Raw genomic sequence first — 13,472 nt, 5'->3', positions numbered from 1 at the left:
CATTTTCCTGCTCGTCAGTAATTTAAAGAAAACCAAATGGATGCGATGTCATTCTGTAGCCTCTCTGTCGATTCCTCTGTTTCAGTTCCAACATGACTTAGATCTCGGGGCGGACCTTAATACTAGTGACGCTATGAATGCGCAAGTCGAAAGGTTCCTCTGAGAGTGCAATTTCTTTCATTGCTGTTGCTGATTGAATGAGCCACTAACGTGCGAATTGCTCCAAAACATGATTCAGGATATCTGGTGCCAATTCTCGCACGTTGAATCACGATTGACAGCTTCCAAATGAGGTCTTTCTGAGACGACCTTGGGGTACATTTGACAAACAGACAAGTTCAGGAATTCGTGGTGCGCTGTGACACCAGAGCATCTGCTTCTTTCCTGTCTTTGAACCGAGCCGCCTGCGCAAGGAAGGCAAATGCGGTACTGCTTTTCGTGGAAGGATCAGAAGGCGGTAACTACACTCTCCAACAGAATGGCATATGATCAGAACCAGGTTGGAGAAAAACTTAACAACGCTTTGCACTGTAATTAAATGGAATTGCATTACATTTCACTCCCAGAGCAGATTTGTTCAAGCAAATTCGAAGGCTGGTTTGCAGATGGGAAAGCATGCAAGAAAGCTCAGTTCTTGTCCATGTAAAAGGCTGCAGTTGAAGAACAAAGCAGTTTCTGCCCAGTTTCGAACTGGGGACTTTTCGCGTGTGAGGCGAACGTGATGACCACTACACTACAGAAACAAGCCGGAGTTGGCAGTGCTGCGACTCAATGGCGTCCAACACTGAAAGTTGAATCCGTTCTCCGTTTCACCTTTTTGTTTCCAATAGCTCGTTGTTGTCCAGCGTAATTGACATCTTGAAAACGTAAAAAAAAAAGACACGTTAAATTGATGACAAAATATAGACAAAGCTGTCGTCGATGTTTGTACCGTAGGGCGAGGTGGAATAGGCTGGGACGACTTTCCCTGCAGCGTAACAGCTGCAACATGACCTTATGGAAGGGTGGTTAACTGAGTTTTACCCAAGTTGGTGTGAGTTGAAAACTCGAGAGCATAGCTTTAAGGTGATTGGGCTGAAAGTGACAAAGGACCTGAGGCACATTTCCCACAAAGAAGGTTGTGCGTGTTTGGAATGATCTACCAGAGGAAGTGGAGGAGGCTATTACACTCAGAAAATTGCAAAGGTAATCGGGTGAGTTTCTGGATATGATGCGTTTAGAGGGATTGGGGCCAAATGCTGGGGAACGGGACTTGTTTAATTTTGGCGATGTGGTGAGCACGGATGAGGTCCACCGAAGTATCTTTTTCCACGATGTACCCCAATTACGTCATGTTACCGGCTTTAAAGGATTACTTTTTAGCGGAGTTTGCCATCGCAGTCTGTGGCACAAACATTTAGTCTGTTCGATTGCTCACGGGAGAGGTAGTATTGTGAAACACTGCAGAAACGAACGACTTCCTTACTTTAGCTCCGACTGACCATACTCTGCGAAATTTTCCCAGGTCCTCTGCTGAGAATTTTTGCTGCTGGAAGTTACCTCAGAAACCCTGTTAAATCGAAATGTATTGAGCGAATCGCAAAACAGAAAGCATTTAACACGGAACACAAACAAACTGGCATATCTCATGCATTTTCAGACACAGAGATGCATGAATGCTAAATGTGATACAGTCCGAGGGCATGAGTCATAAAGTAATCTCACAACTAACAACAGGGCATTTCCAAACGACTCTTTCAAAAAGCTCAACTTGCCTGGGATGGCAGAACTGTTTGCGATTTTCCGAGCGGGAGGCGAACACGATCATGACAGTAGAGACATTTTGAAATATTTGGCAGTATCCCACACCACAGTTAGTTCCCTGGGAAGCAAACCCCTTTTACTTTTGTTTTCAACATCAATATACAGTGGGCACCGAAACAGCATTTTAACAAGCTGCAGCGTTGGAGTTGATCAGCAGAAATGGCAGTGGTGGGATTCGAACCCACGCCCCTTTCGAGACTGGAACTTGGATCCAGCGCCTTAGACCGCTCGGCCACACTACCAGCCGGCCGCGCCTTCTTATTTTCTTGTATTTCCAATTGTGCTCCTGCATAACAACAGATGCAAAGTCACATGATAAGGGTTCCATGATTCCTCTCGGACTCGCACGGCTGCTGGGATGTCCTCTCGGACTGGCACAGCTACAATGTCAATTTCGCAGCAGATATTGATAGCCCATCAATCCAGACAAAAATCAATGGTAAACTGAGTCTATCTTCTCAGACTCTTTTCAGCTACAAATGTATCTGTGAGTGCTTAAGAATATGGGTTCGCTTATGATTTGGTCAAATAACCATGAGCTGCTTGACATTACTGCAATTTCGAATCTCGCTTTGCTAAATGATTTCACCCATTGTTCGAAACAGGACGACTTTCACGTTTACACGGAACACCAAACACACCGGACTACAGGGAAAATGCACAAACCTGAGCAGGCCGTAATCCACATCATACCGTGCAGCATAGTTTCAGTCACTGTGTCTGTTTTTTTTTTCAGAATAAGAGTCCCAAAGAATGTTCTCCACCCGAAAACCGGAGGTAACATTACAATCCGAGAACGACAGATCACATTGTGAGGATGCTCTGACCTCGGAGCCAGTTCTAGAAGCGACTTTCCTTGCCTTTTACCTTAACCGTGCAATGTGCTGCAGAGATGTTCACACCTGGACATGAGCCACATGGATACCAACTGCGTTGGAAACCTATGTGGGAATCGACGACAAGCGACTCGATAAATTTTGTTAAATTCCATGGTGCTTTTTAGAAATGCAGTTTCTGTTCACCTCAATCAAAACGGCAGTTTCTAAACATAGTAACAGAAGTCACAAGGTAATTACCTCACCGCACCCCCCACTCCGGAAGAGGTGCTAACTGCCCTTGAGTGCTTTTTGTTCTCGATGTGAAGAGCTTTCACGCCTGAGTCACCTTCACGTCTCTGGTTGCTGAGTGAATCACAAAGAAGGAATTTCACCAGAGCTGCAACTGCCTTACTTCTCCACTCGCCTTCCCCGTTTACATTTTCCTGCTCGTCAGTAATTTAAAGAAAACCAAATGGATGCGATGTCATTCTGTAGCCTCTCTGTCGATTCCTCCGTTTCAGTTCCAACATGACTTAGATCTCGGGGCGGACCTTAATACTAGCGACGCTATGAATGCGCAAGTCGAAAGGTTCCTCTGAGAGTGCAATTTCTTTCATTGCTGTTGCTGATTGAATGAGCCACTAACGTGCGAATTGCTCCAAAACATGATTCAGGATATCTGGTGCCAATTCTCGCACGTTGAATCACGATTGACAGCTTCCAAATGAGGTCTTTCTGAGACGACCTTGGGGTACATTTGACAAACAGACAAGTTCAGGAATTCGTGGTGCGCTGTGACACCAGAGCATCTGCTTCTTTCCTGTCTTTGAACCGAGCCGCCTGCGCAAGGAAGGCAAATGCGGTACTGCTTTTCGTGGAAGGATCAGAAGGCGGTAACTACACTCTCCAACAGAATGGCATATGATCAGAACCAGGTTGGAGAAAAACTTAACAACGCTTTGCACTGTAATTAAATGGAATTGCATTACATTTCACTCCCAGAGCAGATTTGTTCAAGCAAATTCGAAGGCTGGTTTGCAGATGGGAAAGCATGCAAGAAAGCTCAGTTCTTGTCCATGTAAAAGGCTGCAGTTGAAGAACAAAGCAGTTTCTGCCCAGTTTCGAACTGGGGACCTTTCGCGTGTGAGGCGAACATGATGACCACTACACTACAGAAACAAGCCGGAGTTGGCAGTGCTGCGACTCAATGGCGTCCAACACTGAAAGTTGAATCCGTTCTACGTTTCACCTTTTTGTTTCCAATAGCTCGTTGTTGTCCAGCGTAATTGACATCTTGAAAACGTAAAAAAAAAAGACACGTTAAATTGATGACAAAATATAGACAAAGCTGTCGTCGATGTTTGTACCGTAGGGCGAGGTGGAATAGGCTGGGACGACTTTCCCTGCAGCGTAACAGCTGCAACATGACCTTATGGAAGGGTGGTTAACTGAGTTTTACCCAAGTTGGTGTGAGTTGAAAACTCGAGAGCATAGCTTTAAGGTGATTGGGCTGAAAGTGACAAAGGACCTGAGGCACATTTCCCACAAAGAAGGTTGTGCGTGTTTGGAATGATCTACCAGAGGAAGTGGAGGAGGCTATTACACTCAGAAAATTGCAAAGATAATCGGGTGAGTTTCTGGATATGATGCGTTTAGAGGGATTGGGGCCAAATGCTGGGGAACGGGACTTGTTTAATTTTGGCGATGTGGTGAGCACGGATGAGGTCCACCGAAGTATCTTTTTCCACGATGTACCCCAATTACGTCATGTTACCGGCTTTAAAGGATTACTTTTTAGCGGAGTTTGCCATCGCAGTCTGTGGCACAAACATTTAGTCTGTTCGATTGCTCTCGGGAGAGGTAGTATTGTGAAACACTGCAGAAACGAACGACTTCCTTACTTTAGCTCCGACTGACCATACTCTGCGAAATTTTCCCAGGTCCTCTGCTGAGAATTTTTGCTGCTGGAAGTTACCTCAGAAACCCTGTTAAATCGAAATGTATTGAGCGAATCGCAAAACAGAAAGCATTTAACACGGAACACAAACAAACTGGCATATCTCATGCATTTTCAGACACAGAGATGCATGAATGCTAAATGTGATACAGTCCGAGGGCATGAGTCATAAAGTAATCTCACAACTAACAACAGGGCATTTCCAAACGACTCTTTCAAAAAGCTCAACTTGCCTGGGATGGCAGAACTGTTTGCGATTTTCCGAGCTGGAGGCGAACACGATCATGACAGTAGAGACATTTTGAAATATTTGGCAGTATCCCACACCACAGTTAGTTCCCTGGGAAGCAAACCCCTTTTACTTTTGTTTTCAACATCAATATACAGTGGGCACCGAAACAGCATTTTAACAAGCTGCAGCGTTGGAGTTGATCAGCAGAAATGGCAGTGGTGGGATTCGAACCCACGCCCCTTTCGAGACTGGAACCTGGATCCAGCGCCTTAGACCGCTCGGCCACACTACCAGCCGGCCGCGCCTTCTTATTTTCTTGTATTTCCAATTGTGCTCCTGCATAACAACAGATGCAAAGTCACATGATAAGGGTTCCATGATTCCTCTCGGACTCGCACAGCTGCTGGGATGTCCTCTCGGACTGGCACAGCTACAATGTCAATTTCGCAGCAGATATTGATAGCCCATCAATCCAGACAAAAATCAATGGTAAACTGAGTCTATCTTCTCAGACTCTTTTCAGCTACAAATGTATCTGTGAGTGCTTAAGAATATGGGTTCGCTTATGATTTGGTCAAATAACCATGAGCTGCTTGACATTACTGCAATTTCGAATCTCGCTTTGCTAAATGATTTCACCCATTGCTCGAAACAGGACGACTTTCACGTTTACACGGAACACCAAACACACCGGACTACAGGGAAAATGCACAAACCTGAGCAGGCCGTAATCCACATCATACCGTGCAGCATAGTTTCAGTCACTGTGTCTGTTTTTTTTTTCAGAATAAGAGTCCCAAAGAATGTTCTCCACCCGAAAACCGGAGGTAACATTACAATCCGAGAACGACAGATCACATTGTGAGGATGCTCTGACCTCGGAGCCAGTTCTAGAAGCGACTTTCCTTGCCTTTTACCTTAACCGTGCAATGTGCTGCAGAGATGTTCACACCTGGACATGAGCCACATGGATACCAACTGCGTTGGAAACCTATGTGGGAATCGACGACAAGCGACTCGATAAATTTTGTTAAATTCCATGGTGCTTTTTAGAAATGCAGTTTCTGTTCACCTCAATCAAAACGGCAGTTTCTGAACATAGTAACAGAAGTCACAAGGTAATTACCTCACCGCACCCCCCACTCCGGAAGAGGTGCTAACTGCCCTTGAGTGCTTTTTGTTCTCGATGTGAAGAGCTTTCACGCCTGAGTCACCTTCACGTCTCTGGTTGCTGAGTGAATCACAAAGAAGGAATTTCACCAGAGCTGCAACTGCCTTACTTCTCCACTCGCCTTCCCCGTTTACATTTTCCTGCTCGTCAGTAATTTAAAGAAAACCAAATGGATGCGATGTCATTCTGTAGCCTCTCTGTCGATTCCTCCGTTTCAGTTCCAACATGACTTAGATCTCGGGGCGGACCTTAATACTAGCGACGCTATGAATGCGCAAGTCGAAAGGTTCCTCTGAGAGTGCAATTTCTTTCATTGCTGTTGCTGATTGAATGAGCCACTAACGTGCGAATTGCTCCAAAACATGATTCAGGATATCTGGTGCCAATTCTCGCACGTTGAATCACGATTGACAGCTTCCAAATGAGGTCTTTCTGAGACGACCTTGGGGTACATTTGACAAACAGACAAGTTCAGGAATTCGTGGTGCGCTGTGACACCAGAGCATCTGCTTCTTTCCTGTCTTTGAACCGAGCCGCCTGCGCAAGGAAGGCAAATGCGGTACTGCTTTTCGTGGAAGGATCAGAAGGCGGTAACTACACTCCCCAACAGAATGGCATATGATCAGAACCAGGTTGGAGAAAAACTTAACAACGCTTTGCACTGTAATTAAATGGAATTGCATTACATTTCACTCCCAGAGCAGATTTGTTCAAGCAAATTCGAAGGCTGGTTTGCAGATGGGAAAGCATGCAAGAAAGCTCAGTTCTTGTCCATGTAAAAGGCTGCAGTTGAAGAACAAAGCAGTTTCTGCCCAGTTTCGAACTGGGGACCTTTCGCGTGTGAGGCGAACGTGATGACCACTACACTACAGAAACAAGCCGGAGTTGGCAGTGCTGCGACTCAATGGCGTCCAACACTGAAAGTTGAATCCGTTCTACGTTTCACCTTTTTGTTTCCAATAGCTCGTTGTTGTCCAGCGTAATTGACATCTTGAAAACGTAAAAAAAAAGACACGTTAAATTGATGACAAAATATAGACAAAGCTGTCGTCGATGTTTGTACCGTAGGGCGAGGTGGAATAGGCTGGGACGACTTTCCCTGCAGCGTAACAGCTGCAACATGACCTTATGGAAGGGTGGTTAACTGAGTTTTACCCAAGTTGGTGTGAGTTGAAAACTCGAGAGCATAGCTTTAAGGTGATTGGGCTGAAAGTGACAAAGGACCTGAGGCACATTTCCCACAAAGAAGGTTGTGCGTGTTTGGAATGATCTACCAGAGGAAGTGGAGGAGGCTATTACACTCAGAAAATTGCAAAGGTAATCGGGTGAGTTTCTGGATATGATGCGTTTAGAGGGATTGGGGCCAAATGCTGGGGAACGGGACTTGTTTAATTTTGGCGATGTGGTGAGCACGGATGAGGTCCACCGAAGTATCTTTTTCCACGATGTACCCCAATTACGTCATGTTACCGGCTTTAAAGGATTACTTTTTAGCGGAGTTTGCCATCGCAGTCTGTGGCACAAACATTTAGTCTGTTCGATTGCTCACGGGAGAGGTAGTATTGTGAAACACTGCAGAAACGAACGACTTCCTTACTTTAGCTCCGACTGACCATACTCTGCGAAATTTTCCCAGGTCCTCTGCTGAGAATTTTTGCTGCTGGAAGTTACCTCAGAAACCCTGTTAAATCGAAATGTATTGAGCGAATCGCAAAACAGAAAGCATTTAACACGGAACACAAACAAACTGGCATATCTCATGCATTTTCAGACACAGAGATGCATGAATGCTAAATGTGATACAGTCCGAGGGCATGAGTCATAAAGTAATCTCACAACTAACAACAGGGCATTTCCAAACGACTCTTTCAAAAAGCTCAACTTGCCTGGGATGGCAGAACTGTTTGCGATTTTCCGAGCGGGAGGCGAACACGATCATGACAGTAGAGACATTTTGAAATATTTGGCAGTATCCCACACCACAGTTAGTTCCCTGGGAAGCAAACCCCTTTTACTTTTGTTTTCAACATCAATATACAGTGGGCACCGAAACAGCATTTTAACAAGCTGCAGCGTTGGAGTTGATCAGCAGAAATGGCAGTGGTGGGATTCGAACCCACTGCCCCTTTCGAGACTGGAACCTGGATCCAGCGCCTTAGACCGCTCGGCCACACTACCAGCCGGCCGCGCCTTCTTATTTTCTTGTATTTCCAATTGTGCTCCTGCATAACAACAGATGCAAAGTCACATGATAAGGGTTCCATGATTCCTCTCGGACTCGCACAGCTGCTGGGATGTCCTCTCGGACTGGCACAGCTACAATGTCAATTTCGCAGCAGATATTGATAGCCCATCAATCCAGACAAAAATCAATGGTAAACTGAGTCTATCTTCTCAGACTCTTTTCAGCTACAAATGTATCTGTGAGTGCTTAAGAATATGGGTTCGCTTATGATTTGGTCAAATAACCATGAGCTGCTTGACATTACTGCAATTTCGAATCTCGCTTTGCTAAATGATTTCACCCATTGCTCGAAACAGGACGACTTTCACGTTTACACGGAACACCAAACACACCGGACTACAGGGAAAATGCACAAACCTGAGCAGGCCGTAATCCACATCATACCGTGCAGCATAGTTTCAGTCACTGTGTCTGTTTTTTTTTTCAGAATAAGAGTCCCAAAGAATGTTCTCCACCCGAAAACCGGAGGTAACATTACAATCCGAGAACGACAGATCACATTGTGAGGATGCTCTGACCTCGGAGCCAGTTCTAGAAGCGACTTTCCTTGCCTTTTACCTTAACCGTGCAATGTGCTGCAGAGATGTTCACACCTGGACATGAGCCACATGGATACCAACTGCGTTGGAAACCTATGTGGGAATCGACGACAAGCGACTCGATAAATTTTGTTAAATTCCATGGTGCTTTTTAGAAATGCAGTTTCTGTTCACCTCAATCAAAACGGCAGTTTCTGAACATCGTAACAGAAGTCACAAGGTAATTACCTCACCGCACCCCCCACTCCGGAAGAGGTGCTAACTGCCCTTGAGTGCTTTTTGTTCTCGATGTGAAGAGCTTTCACGCCTGAGTCACCTTCACGTCTCTGGTTGCTGAGTGAATCACAAAGAAGGAATTTCACCAGAGCTGCAACTGCCTCACTTCTCCACTCGCCCTCCCCGTTTACATTTTCCTGCTCGTCAGTAATTTAAAGAAAACCAAATGGATGCGATGTCATTCTGTAGCCTCTCTGTCGATTCCTCCGTTTCAGTTCCAACATGACTTAGATCTCGGGGCGGACCTTAATACTAGCGACGCTATGAATGCGCAAGTCGAAAGGTTCCTCTGAGAGTGCAATTTCTTTCATTGCTGTTGCTGATTGAATGAGCCACTAACGTGCGAATTGCTCCAAAACATGATTCAGGATATCTGGTGCCAATTCTCGCACGTTGAATCACGATTGACAGCTTCCAAATGAGGTCTTTCTGAGACGACCTTGGGGTACATTTGACAAACAGACAAGTTCAGGAATTCGTGGTGCGCTGTGACACCAGAGCATCTGCTTCTTTCCTGTCTTTGAACCGAGCCGCCTGCGCAAGGAAGGCAAATGCGGTACTGCTTTTCGTGGAAGGATCAGAAGGCGGTAACTACACTCTCCAACAGAATGGCATATGATCAGAACCAGGTTGGAGAAAAACTTAACAACGCTTTGCACTGTAATTAAATGGAATTGCATTACATTTCACTCCCAGAGCAGATTTGTTCAAGCAAATTCGAAGGCTGGTTTGCAGATGGGAAAGCATGCAAGAAAGCTCAGCTCTTGTCCATGTAAAAGGCTGCAGTTGAAGAACAAAGCAGTTTCTGCCCAGTTTCGAACTGGGGACCTTTCGCGTGTGAGGCGAACGTGATGACCACTACACTACAGAAACAAGCCGCCGCCGCCAGTGCGGCGAATCAGTGGCGTCCAACACTGAAAGTTGAATCCGTTCTACGTTTCACCTTTTTGTTTCCAATAGCTCGTTGTTGTCCAGCGTAATTGACATCTTGAAAACGTAAAAAAAAAAGACACGTTAAATTGATGACAAAATATAGACAAAGCTGTCGTCGATGTTTGTACCGTAGGGCGAGGTGGAATAGGCTGGGACGACTTTCCCTGCAGCGTAACAGCTGCAACATGACCTTATGGAAGGGTGGTTAACTGAGTTTTACCCAAGTTGGTGTGAGTTGAAAACTCGAGAGCATAGCTTTAAGGTGATTGGGCTGAAAGTGACAAAGGACCTGAGGCACATTTCCCACAAAGAAGGTTGTGCGTGTTTGGAATGATCTACCAGAGGAAGTGGAGGAGGCTATTACACTCAGAAAATTGCAAAGGTAATCGGGTGAGTTTCTGGATATGATGCGTTTAGAGGGATTGGGGCCAAATGCTGGGGAACGGGACTTGTTTAATTTTGGCGATGTGGTGAGCACGGATGAGGTCCACCGAAGTATCTTTTTCCACGATGTACCCCAATTACGTCATGTTACCGGCTTTAAAGGATTACTTTTTAGCGGAGTTTGCCATCGCAGTCTGTGGCACAAACATTTAGTCTGTTCGATTGCTCTCGGGAGAGGTAGTATTGTGAAACACTGCAGAAACGAACGACTTCCTTACTTTAGCTCCGACTGACCATACTCTGCGAAATTTTCCCAGGTCCTCTGCTGAGAATTTTTGCTGCTGGAAGTTACCTCAGAAACCCTGTTAAATCGAAATGTATTGAGCGAATCGCAAAACAGAAAGCATTTAACACGGAACACAAACAAACTGGCATATCTCATGCATTTTCAGACACAGAGATGCATGAATGCTAAATGTGATACAGTCCGAGGGCATGAGTCATAAAGTAATCTCACAACTAACAACAGGGTATTTCCAAACGACTCTTTCAAAAAGCTCAACTTGCCTGGGATGGCAGAACTGTTTGCGATTTTCCGAGCGGGAGGCGAACACGATCATGACAGTAGAGACATTTTGAAATATTTGGCAGTATCCCACACCACAGTTAGTTCCCTGGGAAGCAAACCCCTTTTACTTTTGTTTTCAACATCAATATACAGTGGGCACCGAAACAGCATTTTAACAAGCTGCAGCGTTGGAGTTGATCAGCAGAAATGGCAGTGGTGGGATTCGAACCCACGCCCCTTTCGAGACTGGAACCTGGATCCAGCGCCTTAGACCGCTCGGCCACACTACCAGCCGGCCGCGCCTTCTTATTTTCTTGTATTTCCAATTGTGCTCCTGCATAACAACAGATGCAAAGTCACATGATAAGGGTTCCATGATTCCTCTCGGACTCGCACAGCTGCTGGGATGTCCTCTCGGACTGGCACAGCTACAATGTCAATTTCGCAGCAGATATTGATAGCCCATCAATCCAGACAAAAATCAATGGTAAACTGAGTCTATCTTCTCAGACTCTTTTCAGCTACAAATGTATCTGTGAGTGCTTAAGAATATGGGTTCGCTTATGATTTGGTCAAATAACCATGAGCTGCTTGACATTACTGCAATTTCGAATCTCGCTTTGCTAAATGATTTCACCCATTGCTCGAAACAGGACGACTTTCACGTTTACACGGAACACCAAACACACCGGACTACAGGGAAAATGCACAAACCTGAGCAGGCCGTAATCCACATCATACCGTGCAGCATAGTTTCAGTCACTGTGTCTGTTTTTTTTTTCAGAATAAGAGTCCCAAAGAATGTTCTCCACCCGAAAACCGGAGGTAACATTACAATCCGAGAACGACAGATCACATTGTGAGGATGCTCTGACCTCGGAGCCAGTTCTAGAAGCGACTTTCCTTGCCTTTTACCTTAACCGTGCAATGTGCTGCAGAGATGTTCACACCTGGACATGAGCCACATGGATACCAACTGCGTTGGAAACCTATGTGGGAATCGACGACAAGCGACTCGATAAATTTTGTTAAATTCCATGGTGCTTTTTAGAAATGCAGTTTCTGTTCACCTCAATCAAAACGGCAGTTTCTGAACATAGTAACAGAAGTCACAAGGTAATTACCTCACCGCACCCCCCACTCCGGAAGAGGTGCTAACTGCCCTTGAGTGCTTTTTGTTCTCGATGTGAAGAGCTTTCACGCCTGAGTCACCTTCACGTCTCTGGTTGCTGAGTGAATCACAAAGAAGGAATTTCACCAGAGCTGCAACTGCCTTACTTCTCCACTCGCCTTCCCCGTTTACATTTTCCTGCTCGTCAGTAATTTAAAGAAAACCAAATGGATGCGATGTCATTCTGTAGCCTCTCTGTCGATTCCTCCGTTTCAGTTCCAACATGACTTAGATCTCGGGGCGGACCTTAATACTAGCGACGCTATGAATGCGCAAGTCGAAAGGTTCCTCTGAGAGTGCAATTTCTTTCATTGCTGTTGCTGATTGAATGAGCCACTAACGTGCGAATTGCTGCAAAACATGATTCAGGATATCTGGTGCCAATTCTCGCACGTTGAATCACGATTGACAGCTTCCAAATGAGGTCTTTCTGAGACGACCTTGGGGTACATTTGACAAACAGACAAGTTCAGGAATTCGTGGTGCGCTGTGACACCAGAGCATCTGCTTCTTTCCTGTCTTTGAACCGAGCCGCCTGCGCAAGGAAGGCAAATGCGGTACTGCTTTTCGTGGAAGGATCAGAAGGCGGTAACTACACTCTCCAACAGAATGGCATATGATCAGAACCAGGTTGGAGAAAAACTTAACAACGCTTTGCACTGTAATTAAATGGAATTGCATTACATTTCACTCCCAGAGCAGATTTGTTCAAGCAAATTCGAAGGCTGGTTTGCAGATGGGAAAGCATGCAAGAAAGCTCAGTTCTTGTCCATGTAAAAGGCTGCAGTTGAAGAACAAAGCAGTTTCTGCCCAGTTTCGAACTGGGGACCTTTCGCGTGTGAGGCGAACGTGATGACCACTACACTACAGAAACAAGCCGGAGTTGGCAGTGCTGCGACTCAATGGCGTCCAACACTGAAAGTTGAATCCGTTCTACGTTTCACCTTTTTGTTTCCAATAGCTCGTTGTTGTCCAGCGTAATTGACATCTTGAAAACGTAAAAAAAAAAGACACGTTAAATTGATGACAAAATATAGACAAAGCTGTCGTCGATGTTTGTACCGTAGGGCGAGGTGGAATAGGCTGGGACGACTTTCCCTGCAGCGTAACAGCTGCAACATGACCTTATGGAAGGGTGGTTAACTGAGTTTTACCCAAGTTGGTGTGAGTTGAAAACTCGAGAGCATAGCTTTAAGGTGATTGGGCTGAAAGTGACAAAGGACCTGAGGCACATTTCCCACAAAGAAGGTTGTGCGTGTTTGGAATGATCTACCAGAGGAAGTGGAGGAGGCTATTACACTCAGAAAATTGCAAAGGTAATCGGGTGAGTTTCTGGATATGATGCGTTTAGAGGGATTGGGGCCAAATGCTGGGG

General features: G+C 45.5%; 6 non-coding genes across 6 annotated transcripts; all 6 read right to left on the bottom strand.

The window, feature by feature from the left end:
- Positions 1 to 1,963: 1,963 nt before the first annotated feature.
- Positions 1,964 to 2,045, bottom strand: trnal-caa (transfer RNA leucine (anticodon CAA)). Its single transcript has one exon. It is a non-coding gene; the product is annotated as a tRNA-Leu (tRNA).
- Positions 2,046 to 5,020: 2,975 nt separating this feature from the next.
- trnal-cag (transfer RNA leucine (anticodon CAG)) lies at positions 5,021 to 5,102 on the bottom strand. The gene has a single exon. It is a non-coding gene; the product is annotated as a tRNA-Leu (tRNA).
- A 1,682-nt stretch (positions 5,103 to 6,784) lies between these two features.
- Positions 6,785 to 6,857, bottom strand: trnav-cac (transfer RNA valine (anticodon CAC)). The gene has a single exon. It is a non-coding gene; the product is annotated as a tRNA-Val (tRNA).
- Positions 6,858 to 9,841: 2,984 nt separating this feature from the next.
- trnav-cac (transfer RNA valine (anticodon CAC)) lies at positions 9,842 to 9,914 on the bottom strand. The gene has a single exon. It is a non-coding gene; the product is annotated as a tRNA-Val (tRNA).
- A 1,220-nt stretch (positions 9,915 to 11,134) lies between these two features.
- Positions 11,135 to 11,216, bottom strand: trnal-cag (transfer RNA leucine (anticodon CAG)). The gene has a single exon. It is a non-coding gene; the product is annotated as a tRNA-Leu (tRNA).
- Positions 11,217 to 12,898: 1,682 nt separating this feature from the next.
- trnav-cac (transfer RNA valine (anticodon CAC)) lies at positions 12,899 to 12,971 on the bottom strand. Its single transcript has one exon. It is a non-coding gene; the product is annotated as a tRNA-Val (tRNA).
- Positions 12,972 to 13,472: the final 501 nt, after the last annotated feature.

Source organism: Chiloscyllium plagiosum, unplaced genomic scaffold (genome assembly GCF_037043375.1).
Source record: "Chiloscyllium plagiosum isolate Xiang-an unplaced genomic scaffold, Cpla_swu_hap1 HiC_scaffold_42, whole genome shotgun sequence".
Taxonomy (NCBI): domain Eukaryota; kingdom Metazoa; phylum Chordata; class Chondrichthyes; order Orectolobiformes; family Hemiscylliidae; genus Chiloscyllium; species Chiloscyllium plagiosum.
The sequence above is the reverse complement of the archived record's forward strand: the minus strand, read 5'-3'. Positions and strand labels throughout refer to the sequence as shown.